Source organism: Lactuca virosa, chromosome 1 (assembly GCF_052849685.1).
Source record: "Lactuca virosa cultivar CGN04683 chromosome 1, Lactuca_virosa_CGN04683_v6, whole genome shotgun sequence".
NCBI classification, from domain to species: Eukaryota; Viridiplantae; Streptophyta; class Magnoliopsida; order Asterales; family Asteraceae; genus Lactuca; species Lactuca virosa.
This window is the reverse complement of record NC_136426.1, coordinates 30,037,626-30,053,942: the sequence shown is the minus strand read 5'-3', so window position 1 is coordinate 30,053,942 and position 16,317 is coordinate 30,037,626. Positions and strand designations below refer to the sequence as shown.

Here is a 16,317-nt window from a genome sequence, read left to right as displayed (position 1 = left end):
ACGAGTTGGCGCTTGACTCGTCGAGTAGCAGCGCGCCAGGACACGTCAATTAATGAATGACTCGTCGAGTCGGCATGAGGGACTCGATGAGTAGGAGCTGGCAGTGGAAACCCTAATTTTCAGGGTTTTTGCACCCTATATATTGGACCATTAGCGCCTCCCACTGTCCTCTATCACCCTCTTGAGACCCAGAAACCCTAATTGCTGTGAGTGAGAGCTTGGAGAGTGTTTTGGAGCTTTGGGGAGTGACTTTTGTGAAGGAAACTTGTAGATCAAGAGGATAGCATCAAGATTTCCGTGTAGATCCAGAGTCTACTTCCGTTTGGGCACGTTTTGGAGGTAACCAACTGTTACCTTAACCTCTTTTTCTTCTAGAATCATTCATATGTGAAAACTAGGGCTTTCTTTAGTTATTCATGAAGGGATGTTGGTATGAGAGCTAGATCTGAAGTTAAAACTTCAGATCTGAACCTCTTTTGAGTCCTAAGTCCATAAAGTTTCCAGCTTTCGCAAGGATGAGACTCTCCTATGGTGTAAAGCTCCATTAGAAGCTTAGATTGGTCATTTAGAGCCTTTAGGGCCTTGCATGTGTGTAAAGTTTGCAACTTTACGTGTTAAACATGCCTTAGAAGCTTGGATCTTGGCATGGCTTAAAAAGCATCTGGAACCTTGGCATGGCTTAAAAAAGTGTCTGCATGGATGAAGGTCTGCAAGGACTCGGCGAGTTGCATAGTCAACTCGGCGAGTCATATGAAGATGGTCGTGAACTCGTCGAGTTGATGAACAAACTCGACGAGTCCGTTGAGGATTGCCTTGAACTCGGCGAGTCGTTCGAAGACTCGGCAAGTCGGCTAGGGTTTCTCCCAATTCTTGGACACGTATGAACTCGGCGAGTTAAAGGGGAACTCGACGAGCCAATCAAGGATTTCACGACTTCTCGAGTTCAGGAAGGACTCGACGAGTCGGTGAACTGCACTCGACGAGTCTAGTCAACATGTACTGTTGACTTTGATTGTGGACTTTGACTTTGACCAAGAGTTAACCAGTTGACTTCTGAGGGTATTCTGGTAATTTGGAGATTTAAGAAAAGGGGTTTTATGGTAACTATAGGTGGTGGAGTTCGTGTTGGTGATCCGGGAGTTGAGCTTTCTAGTTTCAGACGACAGTTGCAAGGTGAGTTATCCTCACTATACTCAAGGGTCTAAGGCACCAAGGCCGACCCTTTGAATTGTTATTAGTTGTGTTATGCTAGTATGATCTGTTAGATCGGTATCCTAGAGGGTAGGATGATAATATGTGATATGTGGTATGACCTGTTTGTTGGGTATCCTAGAGGGTAGGATAATATTATATGTTATGTGGTATGATCCGGTAGATCAGTTTGTTGTCTGTAGACTGTTATGTGATTGTCTGTTATACGTGCACATGTTTGTTTGGCGGTTGAGGCTTATCTGCTTTGTGCGAAAGCCAATAGACCTGGGCATTCCAACCTGTAGGTTGTGGGCCGTGAGTATTCCATCCCGAGGATGATTGGACTCAGAGTATGTGGGCATTCCAACCTGTTGGTTGTGGGCCTGGGGTATTCCAACCTGATGGTTGATTGGACCCATAGTGTGTTGGCAATCCAACCTGTTGGTTGTGGGCATGGGGTATTCCAACCCGATGGTTGATTGGACCTATAATATGCTGTTATGATTCTATGTGTATTGTTGCGGGTATGGGTATTTTGGGGGAACGCACTAAGCTCTCGGGCTTACAGTTTCAGTTTATTGTTTCAGGTACATCAGGGGATCGCGGCAAGGCGAAGGCGTGATCGTACAGCTCCTCATGTTTTGTCTATGTTTCTGGGAAAACTCTGATATTATACATTTTGAAAACAAAGTTGTAATGATTTTTAATGGTTTGAAATGTTTTTAAAAGTTTAAATTGGTTTGAATTTTTGGGTGTTACAAGTTGGTATCAGAGCCTTGGTTTGAGTGAATTGGAGGAACATTCGTGTGAATCCAGTCTCAAATCAAGGAAAGATTTTCAAAATGGTTTTTAAATGGTTTTCAAAATAAGTAAAGGAGGATGCAGGGTGTACGATCAGCCGAAGCCAGTAAGTATACCCCAAAATACCATACAGTTATTTGATTATGTGATATGTTTAGAACAACATGCTAGTATAAGGCTAGGGATCTTCAGGAATTGCATGATAGAATTGCCTGATTACATGATGCCTGCTAGCCTAGGGTTTCCTTTATATGAGATTGACATCATTACTGTAGTTGCTTAGTGTATGCATCACGGTTATACATAATTAAGATCTTATAGCCTGCGAATGTTTGATTTGGCCTTATGTTCTGTTCTTGTTTGATTGGGAGCTTAGGGTAGGATTGGATATTCGAAAGTCTATAGGGTGCAGCGTTATGTATGGCTAGCATACACTAGTGTTGCACGGTTGGTGGAAGTTTCATGGATGTGTGAGTTGTAGAGGACCGGTAGGTCAGTTGTGAGACGGTTAGCCTTCCTCTAGGAGTGAGGATTGAGTGTTCTCTATGATATGTATGCTGTTAGGGTGTTGTGGTGATACTTGAGACAAATATGGGTAGGTGTGGAAGGTAGTATGGGCCCATACTACTGAAAGCACAGGACCCATACGTGTAGCAAGGAAGTCACAACCCCTAGGGATTAGTCGGGAGTTGGTTCCCAGTTACTTATGTGGATTGTCTGATATCTTCCTGTTATGTTTCAGAATGGTAGTTACGACGCGTTTCACGTCGGGGGACGGATCAGGATCAGGACAGGGTGATCAGGAGGCCCCAGTGGCACCTGAGGCTATCGGCCAGGAGAGCCAATGTTGACAGAGGATCGGGTCAGGGAGATCATCCGCGAGGACGTGGTCGAGATTGTCCGGGGTCAGATTCCAGAGTTGTTCGGGACTATTAAGTCCGCTATGATGGAGTATTTCGATGACAGATATGCAGCCCTCGCTGAGACAGCTGCCGCTGCAGCCACCGCGGCTGTAACAGCGGCGGGAGGGGGAGCGGGGCGAGTTTTTCAGTACAGGGACTTCGATAACACGAAGCCCCCTACTTTTGATGGGACGCAGGATACCATCAAGGCTATGAGGTGGATCTCAGATGTGGAGGGGTGTTTCTTCACCTGCTAGTGTCCTACTGACCAGAAGGTCAGGTGTGCTCTGAACCTGCTAAGGTCCGGGGCCAAGGACTGGTGGAGACTTGCGACTGGGTCGTACACTGATGACCAGAGAGCTGCTGTTACTTGGGAGCAGTTCAGAGACATGTTCCGTGCTCGTTACATTCCGAGGGTCGAGCGGGAGCGTTTAGCACAGGAGTTTCTGAGTTTGAGACAGGATGGGGAGTCGATGACGGAGATCACCCGTATGTTCACTGAGAGGGCGATGTTAAGCCCGAAGTTTTCTTCCGAGCAGGCTCAGATGACCCGTTATCTGAGCATGCTAAAGACTGACATCCGTCAGTTTGTGTCTACCCAGCGATGTGATACACTTCTGGAGTTGCAGGAGGCCGCTAGACGGCGTGAGTTGGAGATTGAGCTGCAGTTAAGCGAGCAGCGGCAGGCCCCGACACAGTCACAGCCGGCGCCAAAGCGGTCCAATACCGCTGATACGAGGACTGGGGGACAGCCAGGCCGCACTTGTGGGAAGTGCGGGAAGGCTCATTCAGGGATGTGCCGGACAGGGAATGGGTGCCACCGATGTGGCAAGCGGGGCCATTTGGCCAGGGATTGCAGGCAGCCGACTCCAACTTTCGAATTCAGGTTTTGCTATCATTGTGAGCAGGTGGGCCATATGAAGGCCCAGTGTCCTCTACTAGCCGCCAAGCCAGCGCAGGATCCACCGCTAACTACCTTGAGGATCACGGATGGGAGACCAGTCAGGGCAGAGCCTCCGAAGGCTCAGGGTCGTGCTTTCCAGTTGACCGCAGAGGAGGCCAAGGCAGCGCCAAATGTGGTTGCCGGTATGTTTCTCCCCTTTATCTCATTTATTATAATTGTGTTATGCTTATCTGTTGTACCTATGATTAGGTACGTTTTTAGTGAACTCTTTTCCTGCTTTGGTTTTATTTGACTCGGGGGCGAGTCGGTCTTTCGTATCTCAGTCATTTAGTAGGGAGTTCAGTGTGCCAGTGGGCGAGTTAGAGTGTCCGTTGCGAGTGTCTATCGCCAACGAACACGGGGTTTCTGCTTCTTCGGTTTATCGAGGGTGTGATTTGGAGATTTTCGGGGTGTCCTTTCCGATAGATTTGATTCCGATTCCCATGGGGGAGGTGTGCGTGATTGTAGGCATGGATTGGATCAGTCGGTTCGGTGCTATGATTGATTACGAGGGCCAACGAGTGGTAGTTCGAACCCCAAGTGGGGGAGAAATGACTGTATATGGTGAGGGCACCAGAGTGGGATCAGGGTTTTGTTCAGCTGCCAGGGCTCGGCAGTACATTCAGTACGGGTGTGCGGGTTATCTAGCGTATGTGGTAGATACGCGGTTCACGGATCAGATTTCGATTTCCGATGTACCGGTTGTCAGGGAGTTTGCAGATGTGTTTCTGGAGGAGTTGCCGGGGATACCTCCGGAGAGGCAGGTCAAGTTCAGGATCGACCTGGTGCCAGGTGCGGCCCCTATCGCTAAGGCGTCGTACTGATTGGCACCGCCAAAGATGCAGGAGCTGTCGTCACAGCTACAGGAACTACTAAGCACGCAGTTCATTCGTCCGAGCAGTTCTCCATGGGGAGCACCGATTATTTTTGTCCGGAAGAAGGACGGTTCGCACCGGATGTGCATTGACTACCGGGAGTTGAATAAATTAACGGTGAAGAACCGTTACCCACTCCCGAGGATAGACGATCTCTTCGATCAGTTGCAGGGTGCATCTTGGTTTTCCAAGATAGACTTGAGGTCTGGGTATCATCAGGTCAGGGTCGGAGAGGAGGATGTGGAGAAGACCGCGTTCCGAACTCGTTATGGACATTACGAGTTTGTGGTGATGCCGTTTGGGCTCACCAACGCGCCAGTAGTGTTCATGGACCTGATGAATCGGGTCTGTAGACCGATGCTCGATCGCTCGGTCATAGTGTTTATAGATGATATCTTGGTGTATTCCAAGACCCGAGAGCAGCATGAGGAGCATCTACGGGAGTTGTTGGGAGTTCTGAGACGAGAACGGCTATACACCAAGTTCTCGAAGTGTGAGTTTTGGCTACGAGAGGTCCAATTCCTCGGACATCTCGTTAACCAAGAGGGGATTTTGGTTGATCCGGCCAAAATCGAGGCGGTTATGCAGTGGGAGGTTCCGAAATCTCCCTCAGACATCAGGAGCTTTTTGGGATTGGCAGGGTACTACCGGAGATTCATACAGAACTTCTCCAAGATTACAGTACCCCTCACTCGTCTGAAGAGGAAGGGGTGGATTTCTGGTGGGGCCCTGAGCAGCAGAGGGCGTTTGAGACCCTCCGACAGCGGTTGTGCGAGGCCCCAGTCTTGACACTCCCAGAGGGAGTTGAGGATTTTGTGGTGTTCTGTGATGCATCCATCACAGGGTTAGGGGCGGTCCTCATGTAGAAAGGACGAGTGATAGCTTATGCGTCGCGGCAATTGAAGCCGCATGAGACAAGATACCCTACGCATGACTTGGAGTTGGGGGCGATGGTATTCGCCCTCAAGATATGGAGACATTACCTTTATGGGGTCCGTTGTACCATTTACACGGATCACAAGAGCTTGAGACATATCATGGATCAGCCGAACCTGAACATGAGGCAGCACAGGTGGCTGGATGTAGTCAAGGACTATGATTGCGAGATCCTTTACCACCCTGGTAAAGTGAACGTGGTTGCGGATGCTTTGAGCCGCAAGTCAGCTGGGTCTTCCACCCCAGCAGTATGTATAAGGATAGCAGTGGACTCCCCGCTTGTGAGTTTGATCAAAGATGCCCAGGTTGAGGGCATGCGACCGGAGAATTGGAAGCTGGAGAGGATCAAGGGTGAGAATACACGGTTTGATCAGGATAGTCGGGGATTATTGACCCAATGCGGTCGGGTTTGGGTTCTGATGTCTGGCGGGGTTAGGCAGACGGTTATGGAGGAGGCTCATAAGTCTCATTTCTCTATTCACCCGGGGGCCACCAAGATGTTCCGGGATTTGAGTTTGAGCTATTGGTGGCCGTGCATGAAGCGAGAAATCGCTTGGTACGTCGAGAGGTGCTTGACCTGTAGGATGGTCAAGGCCGAGCATCAAAGGCCGCATGGAAGGCTACAGCCCCTGGAGATCCCCATGTGGAAATGGGAATAGATCACGATGGATTTTATTACCAAGTTGCCGAGGACGGCAAAGGGGTTTGATGCTATATGGGTCATCGTGGATCGATTGACCAAGAGTGCTCATTTCTTGGCCGTACGGGAGAGCTCATCGGCCGAGAAATTGGCCGACATGTACGTTCGCGAGATCGTGTCTCGCCATGGGGTTCCCGTTTCCATTGTCTCTGATCGGGATGTCAGGTTTACCTCCCGCTTCTGGCAGAAGTTTCACGAGGAGTTGGGCACGCGGTTGCACTTCAGCACAACATTCCATCCGCAGACTGATGGTCAGAGCGAGCGGACCATTCAGACCCTCGAGGATATATTGATGGCGTGTGTCATCGATTCGGTGGGAGCTGGGATTCCCACCTACCGCTTGCAGAGTTCGCCTACAACTACAACTATCATTCCAGCATTAGCGCCCCACCATTCGAGCTGTTGTATGGGCGGAGATGTTGCACCCCGGTTTGTTGGGGAGAGGTTGGTCACAGGGTGATGGGTCGGACGGAGGTGGTCTTGCAGACTACCGAGAAGATTCAGCAGGTTAGACAGTGGCTGCAGACCGCTTAGAGTCGGCAGAAGAGTTACGCTGACCGACGCCGATCCGAGTTAGAGTTTCAGGTCGGTGACATGGTACTCCTGAAGGTCTCGCCCTGGAAGGGTGTGATCCGCTTCAGGAAGAGGGGAAAATTGGGTCCCCGATATATTGGGCCGTTCAGCATCATTGCCAGGGTTGGCAAGGTGGCTTACAGACTAGAGCTGCCGGAGGAGCTTAGTCGGATCCACAGTACTTTCCGCGTTTCGCAGTTGGGAAAGTGCATTGTGGACCCGGAGGCGGTGGTGCCACTGGATGACATTCAGATTGATGAGTGCCTTAATTATATTGAGAGGCCGATTGCCGTTTTGGAAAGGAAAGTGAAAGTCCTGCGCAACAAGGAGGTTCCGTTGGTAAAGATACAATGAGAGCATCTGAGGGGATCCGAGTGGACATGGGAGTCGGAGGCTAAGATGCGGGAGCATTACCCGGAGTTATTCGCTACAGCAGACTTCGAGGACGAAGTCTAAGTCAAGTGGGGGAGAATTGTAACATCCCAACCGTCAGGTATTATTAATTTTTCCATTTAGACTTCATGTCTAAGGTCTACTCGACGAGTTGGCGCTTGACTCGTCGAGTAGCAGCGGGCCAGGACACGTCAATTAATGAATGACTCGTCGAGTCGGCATGAGGGACTCGACGAGTAGGAGCTGGTAGTGGAAACCCTAATTTTCAGGGTTTTTGCACCCTATATATTGGACCATTAGCGCCTCCCACTGTCCTCTATCACCCTCTTGAGACCCAGAAACCCTAATTGTTGTGAGTGAGAGCTTAGAGAGTGTTTTGGAGCTTTGGGGAGTGACTTTTGTGAAGGAAACTTGTAGATCAAGAGGCTAGCATCAAGATTTCCGTGTGGATCCAGAGTCTACTTCCGTTTGGGCACATTTTGGAGGTAACCAACTGTTACCTTAACCTCTTTTTCTTCTAGAATCATTTATATGTGAAAACTAGGGCTTTCTTAGTTATTCATGAAGGGATGTTGGTATGAGAGCTAGATTTGAAGTTGAAACTTCAGATCTGAACCTCTTTTGAGTCCTAAGTCCATAAAGTTTCCAGCTTTCGCAAGGATGAGACTCTCCCGTTGGTGTAAAGATCCATTAGAAGCTTAGATTGATCATTTAGAGCCTTTAGGGCCTTGCATGTGTGTAAAGTTTGCAACTTTACATGTTAAACATGCCTTAGAAGCTTGGATCTGTAATCTGGAACCTTGGCATGGCTTAAAAAGTGTATGCATGGATGAAGGTCTACAAGGACTCGGCGAGTTGCATAGTCAACTCTGCGAGTCATATGAAGATGGTCGTGAACTCGTCGAGTTGATGAACAAACTCGGCGAGTCCGTTGAAGATTGCCTTGAACTCGGCGAGTCGGCTAGGGTTTCTCCCACTTCTTGGACACGTATGAACTCGGCGAGTTAAAGGGGAACTCGACGAGCCAATCAAGGATTTCACGACTTCTCGAGTTCAGGAAGGACTCGACGAGTCGGTGAACTGCACTCGACGAGTCTAGTCAACATGGACTGTTGACTTTGGCGGAAATAGTCCTTATACTTTAGTTTTATACATATTAGGCCCAAAAATATAAAATTTTGACTATCCCCCCTGTTCACCAATTTTTATACAAATTATATTTTCGCCCCCCCCCCCCCAAATGAAAGATTGAAGCTTTGCCACTGCCCATAACTATAATTGGTATAAACTTGAATTGATAGTAGTACAGTCCTTTTGGGTTATCCTCAAACCTAGTAATTAAATAGGATAACTTTTGGAGAGAGAGAGAGAGAGAGAGAGAGGGGGGAGAGAAAGAGAAAGAGAGAGACTGATTTATTAATTTATTATATGATTAATAATTTAATTAGAAATCAAAATAAATGATTTGTTAATGTATTATGAGAATAATATATTAATTTGAAATGTTGTTATTTAATTAATAATTAATCAGAAATTAATTTGAATTAATTTTGGGATTAATTGGATTAATTAAAAGTAGGACTAAAGGTGACAATGTTCAAAAGTTGAACATTGACCAATTCTAGAACCTCCTATAGAGGGGGGCGAATTCTAGAAGAGGTTCTAGGGTTTTCCTTGGGCATTAAGGAGTCTTGGATGCCTTAGGGATGAAGTTAATGGATTAGGGTTATCTTGGAGATATCTGCCTTATCTAATACATTCCTATCACCTATATAAACCCTCTTGGGTTTGATTTTCATCCAAGATATGATTCCTAAGAGGAATTCCGAAATTTCTCCTCTATGCTCTTCTTTCTTCAAGTTCCTTGGTTGCTAGGGTTTGGGTGTGAACCATTAGAGGTATGACACTTGTGGTGCTTGCTTCCAAGAGTTTTTCAAGAAGGTTTTTGATTAGTTATTTACTACAATAACTAAAAGGTATGTAAACCCTACTTTTGTTTTTGTTATATTCAAAATTACCTAGGGTTTATAGTTTTTGTTGTTCAATAGAATATTACGTCAATTAAGTTATGACATAGATCTTTAGGTTGCATGTACCCTTAAGAGTTTAAGGATTTATCCGTGTTAATACATGTAAAACCCATCAGTAACAAAACTTTAAGTTTCCTAACATCAAAGTGAAGCTTCTTATTTGACATAACCAAACTTGCAATTAACCGTGTCTCACGACTTATGTTCGTAAAGTTCCATTTCGTATGCCCAACATATAAACCCATCACTGGGACCCTGACATAAAACATTTGCGAGTAAGATACGAAAAGGAAAATAACCATTTTCAAGAATAGGGTTACAGATGAAGTTGAAGGAAAATGCAATCGAATATTACCTTTTTGGGTAAAGCATGAAAGGGTCGTCCCGGATTGGACTGAGTAGTTAAGGTTTGTAATATGTCATCAAATCCACATGAACATTCCACCGATTTAATCATTCCCTTCATCTTCGTAATGTTACTTGCAAAGAAACAAGGACAACAGAGAGAAAAAGAGGGTAAAAATGGCCAGATAGCAGTCTCATTTGTATATACTCGAGGCTAAAAGGCGAAAGGATGAAATTACCCCCAACAGTACTGAATGAGGGTTAGTGTCTTAGAAAACCTTATTTTAAATTTTAAAATACTATTAATCTAAAATAAACACATTCCATAACATAACATAAAACATAACCTGACTTTAATCAGGTCTTCGTTTCCATTTCGATGAACAATGTTACATTTAGTTAGTTTATACAAAATTATTTGTGCTTATACAGGTCTTCAACCTCCATCATCACAACATAAGCAAGACACCACTAAAAAACAACATAACACATTAACCCTAACACAAACACATCACTATGTAAAGAACACAAACACAACCATACCTAATCAAAAGAAACACATTGACACTTAAAGATCACTTCTTCATTAGATAATGAACTTTGTCCACCATGAAACCAAACATCAACACCGTCATTCCCACTACCAACATAGTCAAAGATTGCACCTTTTTCTTTGTATGCTCTAAACGACGTTGCATAACGAGCAAATCCACCCTCGTAATGACCATATCACGACTCATTTCCTCCTTCAATCAATCGACTTCGATCATGTGCTCAACAATCTATACCCCTCAATCGCAAAAGATAGTGTGCAAGTTGCCAAAGTTGAGCGTATCACGAGAATTTATCGATATGGAATCAGGTGATTGTGGTGGTGGGGTATCCATCTCGTGATTATCATGAAAACGGAAGTTATCTGCTTGTCGGATTTGGTTTGGCCGAAAATGGGAATAAACAATTAGGGTTTGCTTGAAAATACCATTCCTTTTAAGAACTTAGGGTCCACAGTAACCTTTAGGGCCCAAGCAAAGAATCGGACTCAACTTAGTGACATGTACACTGAGTTTACTCAGAGTTGACTTAGTATCTTACGTGGATTGGGATTTGGGGCTGGTGTGGGAAACCTTTTAAAACAGGTAAACCAACCTATTTAGCGGTCAAACAACATTTCTTACTCCTTAAAAAAAGGAAGACAATTTAAACAAAAAGATGTAACATAGTTGGCTATAATAAAATATAAGTCTACAATACCATTTTGCCCGTAACTTTGGCAGCATTGCTGTGTTGTGTGTTTCTTTCTAAGCCCACGTGTATTTCCCCCTTATTAATCCTTTTGCTTTCTCTATTATTTTTCTTCTCTCAGGAAGTACCAATCCAATTGGTTTTCATCACTAAACCCACCACCCAACGCCGCCGACCGCCGTCCAACATTCATCGCTACGTCGAACCATTTTACCCGATTCTCTGGTTCGAAACTTTTCTTTCATCTGAGTATCTCTCAATTTCACACGCCACCGTCATCGCCGGTAAAACAAATTTCCACGTTACTTCACGTAACTTCTTTCATTCATTTCTTTTATATCTACTTCTAAAATTCTCCTTAAGACTTTGGTATGTTATTCATCTCATAACACACAATCCATTACATTGTTTCTTAAATCCCGGACCAATTCTTGATTCTGAATTCAAATTAGTTATAATTTGAATTGGGTTTATTGATTTTCTTCTATTTATCCATCTGATTTCCTTCTTGTATATGACCTGAGTGTGCATTTCATGGGAGGCGTTGAGGCTAATCAACCACCATCAAAACGTATAAAAGTGAAACGATCGTCGTCGTCGCCTAGTGATATTATTGAATCTTCCGATCTTGACTCTCCAATGGCTGAATCCCTAGCCGATGATACAATCGGCTACAAGGGAGTTAGGAAAGTCGAATTCGTTAGATTGGTTGCCGAGTCATTACATTCTCTTGGGTATAAAAAAACTGGTGAATATCTCGAGAAAGAATCAGGCATTACTCTTTCTTCATCTGGAGTTACTGAATTCGCCCAACAGATTCTCGATGGTAATTGGGATGAAAGCTTAAATTCATTGAGAAAAATATCCGGCCTGGACGAATCTGTTGTCAAATCATCGTCGTTTGTTATCTTAGAGCAGAAGTTTCTTCAACTTTTGAATGAGCACAAGGTAGAAAACGCTCTAAGAGCATTAAGAAATGAAATATCGCCTCTTTCGATAAACATGAATCGTATTTGTGAGCTTTCTTCCTTCTTGTTGTTATCTAATCAAAGAACGATCAAACCGAAGCCCAGATCAGAGGTTCTCCGTGATTTACAGAAGTTATTTCCCCCAAATGTTATGATCCCAGAACTCCGACTGCTACATTTAGTAGAACAAGCCGTAGACCTGCAACGTGACTCTTGTTCGTTTCACAATTCTTTAAACGGGGATACATCATTATTCATCGATCATAACTGTGGAAAAGGTCAGATTCCCTTACACACATCACAGATTCTATGCCATCATCGCGATGAAGTCTGGTTCTTGGAGTTTTCTCACAACGGTAAATTCTTGGCTTCATCTTCCAAAGATAGATCCGCAGTCATATGGGATGTTGATCTTGATGGCAAACTCAAAATTAAATACGAATTATTGGGCCACAAGCAATCAGTCTCGTGTGTGTCATGGAGTCCCTGTGACAATCAGCTCCTCACATGTGGTGTCGAGGAGGTGGTGATGCGGTGGGACGTGTTTTCCGGCAAAGTACTATATGTTTATGACAAAAATGACCTCGGGATGATCTCATGTGGGTGGTCTCCGGAAGGGTATTCACGGGAATTAACGACAAAAGTATCACAATGTAGGATTTAAACGGGAATGAGTTGGAATCTTGGAAGGGGCAAAAAACCCTTAGGATTTCTGATTTACAAATAACGGGCGATGGGAAGTTTATAATTTCAATTTGTCGGGAAACTATGATACTTATATTCAATAGAGAATCAGGAGACCAACGATTAATAAAAGAAGATCATAACATAGTTTCCTTCTCTTTATCAAAGGACAACAAGTTCTTACTGGTGAGTCTGGTGAATAAAGAAATACATCTATGGAGTATTGAAGGAAGTATACGGATTTTGGGCAAGTATAAAGGTCATAAATGTTCAAGATTTGTGGTTAGGGCTTGTTTTGGTGGACTTGGGGAAGGATTTGTGGCTAGTGGGAGTGAAGATTCTCGGGTGTTTATATGGTATAGAGATTCGGGTGATGTCATAGAGAGGCTTGAAGGTCATTCTGGAGCTGTGAATTGTACTAGTTGGAACCCGGTGAACCCACATATGTTGGCATCGGCTAGTGATGATCGAACCATACGTATATGGGGTCTCAACCATGTAGATGTGAACGTGTTAAATGCACAGCCACATGCATTGATAGAAGTCAACGAATCATACGTATCGGATTGAAATTTGAAATTTAAAATATGATAAAACAGATTGGGTTTTTTAGTTGAATGCGTAGAAGATTGAATAATATCTTGTGTGTATACACCTGAGAAATGGTGTTGATGTACAATTTATTTTCTTGGTGTTTGGTGTTTGATCTGTTTATGCTAATACTACTCGGCATATGTTCTGTTTGCTATTCGAGTTTTTTGTGCTTTGTTTGTTAATAAGGACAGCACGCCCTTGTGTTTTTTAGACTGATGTCAATGTAATTGTAAATGCCTATCACATTTTGATCATCAAAAATAGTTTGTAAAACTTACAAGGTCGGTAGCAAATCCATAAATGGGACTATAGGTATCATGAGAGGACAAGAATACTAACCAGGACAAGGGTATTTGATTCGACAAGATCACATTCACAAGTGTAAAGTCCCAACAAATCTTAAATTGGTTCGACAAATGTACCAACTAATATTTAAATGTAAGGTATACATTTCAACTTATAAGGTTGTGGTGTGACCTACAATGGACTTGACACACATTACCTGATAATTCAATTATTTCTATTGGTTGAAACTGTATTGTTTTTTTGCTAAAAAGTTAATTATAAATAGTTAATGATAGGTTGACTTTTGTTAAAGGATGTTCATGAGATGTCTATTTAGCAACACCCTTTCATTATATTTAATGGGTGAGTGAGAGGTAACAATTCCTAGGTGAAATGTAATTGAAGGGATAATACATTGAATTATGTGGGGGCAGGAATGGGAGAACCCTATGGTGTAAAAGATCTTTTTACATTTCATATGTTGACAGAAGAGAGACTTATATGTTTCTTTAACCTGATTGACATGAAAATCTTATGCACTAAACAACAAATAACACATTAACTATTTATTTATACAACCTATTGCAAATAATAATATAGATGTAGAAGATAAATATTTGCTAAGACCGATGTTGGTTATGGCGGCTTTTTCTAGAGAGGTTATGTGAAGAGAAGCGTTTATGTTTTTCTATAGTTTAGTTGTAACTCATGGTACATTGATTGGGATTGAGGTAGTGATGCATAAATTTGATGTATTTGTGATAAAACATGTTGCAACGAGTTGGATTGAAAGAACAATAAAGAAAAATTAAAAATGAAAAAATAAAGAAAAACCAATTGAACACTATGATAATTGATAAATAATCAACAAATGGTTGATAAAATTCACAAATGTGTTATAAACCACCTACACATAAAGTGATACATTGCTTTCACACGGTCTTCTAAAGTGGGTTCCTCTTTTACAACAACAATTCAAACTATTATTTGAAAAGTTGAGGGAGTATCTTGTTCAAGTTGCATACCTTTGTGAGCTTGAGTGTGAATGTCATATTCAACAGGTTATCTTGACTAAAATATGTCATTTTGGTAGGGTTGCTGCTCACATGACGTATCCTTAGATAATGATGATATTAAGGGTGAACATTTGGACCTATATACCGGATCGGACCAGTGAATCAGACCGGACTGGATCGTTCTTTTGGACCCACGGGCCGGTTCTCAGTTCTAGGATTTGAGCAAAACCGGTCCGGTTTGGCTGGTTCTGGGTAAAAACCAATTTTGGACTGACTTATTTTTTTTAAAAAAAATTATATTCTGTAAAATTCTTTAAACAAGCATATCTCATTTGTCTTAAGTCGGATTGACATGCGGTTTTGTCCAACGTGTAATTTAGAGTTTATAGATGATTTTAGACTATAATTTTATTGTTTTTGGTGTTATATTCGGTTAGTTACAATCTTTCAAAGATGAGATATTCAACTTTTCAGCAAGAATTTTAAACTTTTGTATTCTGTGAAATTCTTTAAACAAACATATCTCATTCATTATAAGTCATATTAACATGCAGTTTTTTTAACATGTAATTTAGAGTTTGTAGATGATTTTAGACTATAATTTTGTCGTTTTTGGTGTTACATTCGATTAGTTACAATCCTTCAAAGATGAGATAACAAAGTTGAAATATTTCAGTTTTTCAGCAAGAAAATTTAAACTTTTGTATTCTGTGAAATTCTTTCAACAAACATATCTCATTAGTTTTAAGTCGGATTGACATGCGGCTTTTTCCAACGTGTAATTTAGAGTTTTTAGATGATTTTAGACTATAATTTTATTTTAATTTTTAATTTTTTTTTGTGTTATATTGGATAAGTTACAATCCTTCAAATATGAGATATCAAAGAAATATTTCAACTTTTCAGCATGAAACTTAAACTTTTGTATTCTATGAAATTCTTTAAACAAAAATATCTCATTCGTTTTAAATCGGATTGACATGCGGTTTTTTCCAACGTGTAATTTAGAATTTGTAGATGATTTTATATTATAATTTTGTTGTTTTGGTGTTATATTTGATGAGTAACAATCATTCAAAGATGTGATATCAACATGGCCGATCCTGAGGAATTAAATATCCTCAAAGGCTCATGACGAGTCAGAAAAAAGAGGCCCTTGTCGTTATTATTTTTAATAAAAATTTATATATAATATATAATACAAAAAATGGGCCTTATACAGCTGTCCATTTTGCCCTCCCTCAACGCCCCCATGTCACTTAATAAAACAGTGTCATGCTAAGTTGGTAATTATCATAATTTGTCATTTTATTGATGTCGATGATACCAATTTTGTATATATAACTTTTATCCGATTTCAATATGATGATAAATCAAGAATATCTACATTAGATTAATCAAAAGTAATCCAAGTGGAATGTTTTCAAAAGAAATCCAAACCATTTTGTTCACAAAACGAAATTTGAACTCTTCTAAGATGGTTCGGCTAAAAACTACTAATAGACAAATTCCACAAAATTTAATAAATTTTAATAAAAAATTGATTTTGACACTATTTTCTTTTTTTGTCTTAAATTGCATACTCTTCTTATCAATTTGTTATAATTTTCACATTTTAACCGGACAACTCAGTTGACAGCTAACGTGTCGATTTTGTTGATGTGACATGTTGATGTAATACTAGTTGGTGACACCAGGATACCAAAATTGAATATATATATATATATATATATATATATATATATATATATATATATATATATATATATATATATAGGTTCATTTGAGATTATGTTAATTTTGTGAGACATAGGGACGAAATTCTAGCCACTCATCTTG

General features: G+C 42.0%; 1 pseudogene; it reads left to right on the top strand.

Moving 5' to 3' along the window:
• The first annotated feature begins 10,980 nt into the window (after positions 1-10,980).
• LOC145161822 (WD repeat-containing protein 26 homolog pseudogene) lies at positions 10,981-13,341 on the top strand (annotated as a pseudogene).
• Positions 13,342-16,317: the final 2,976 nt, after the last annotated feature.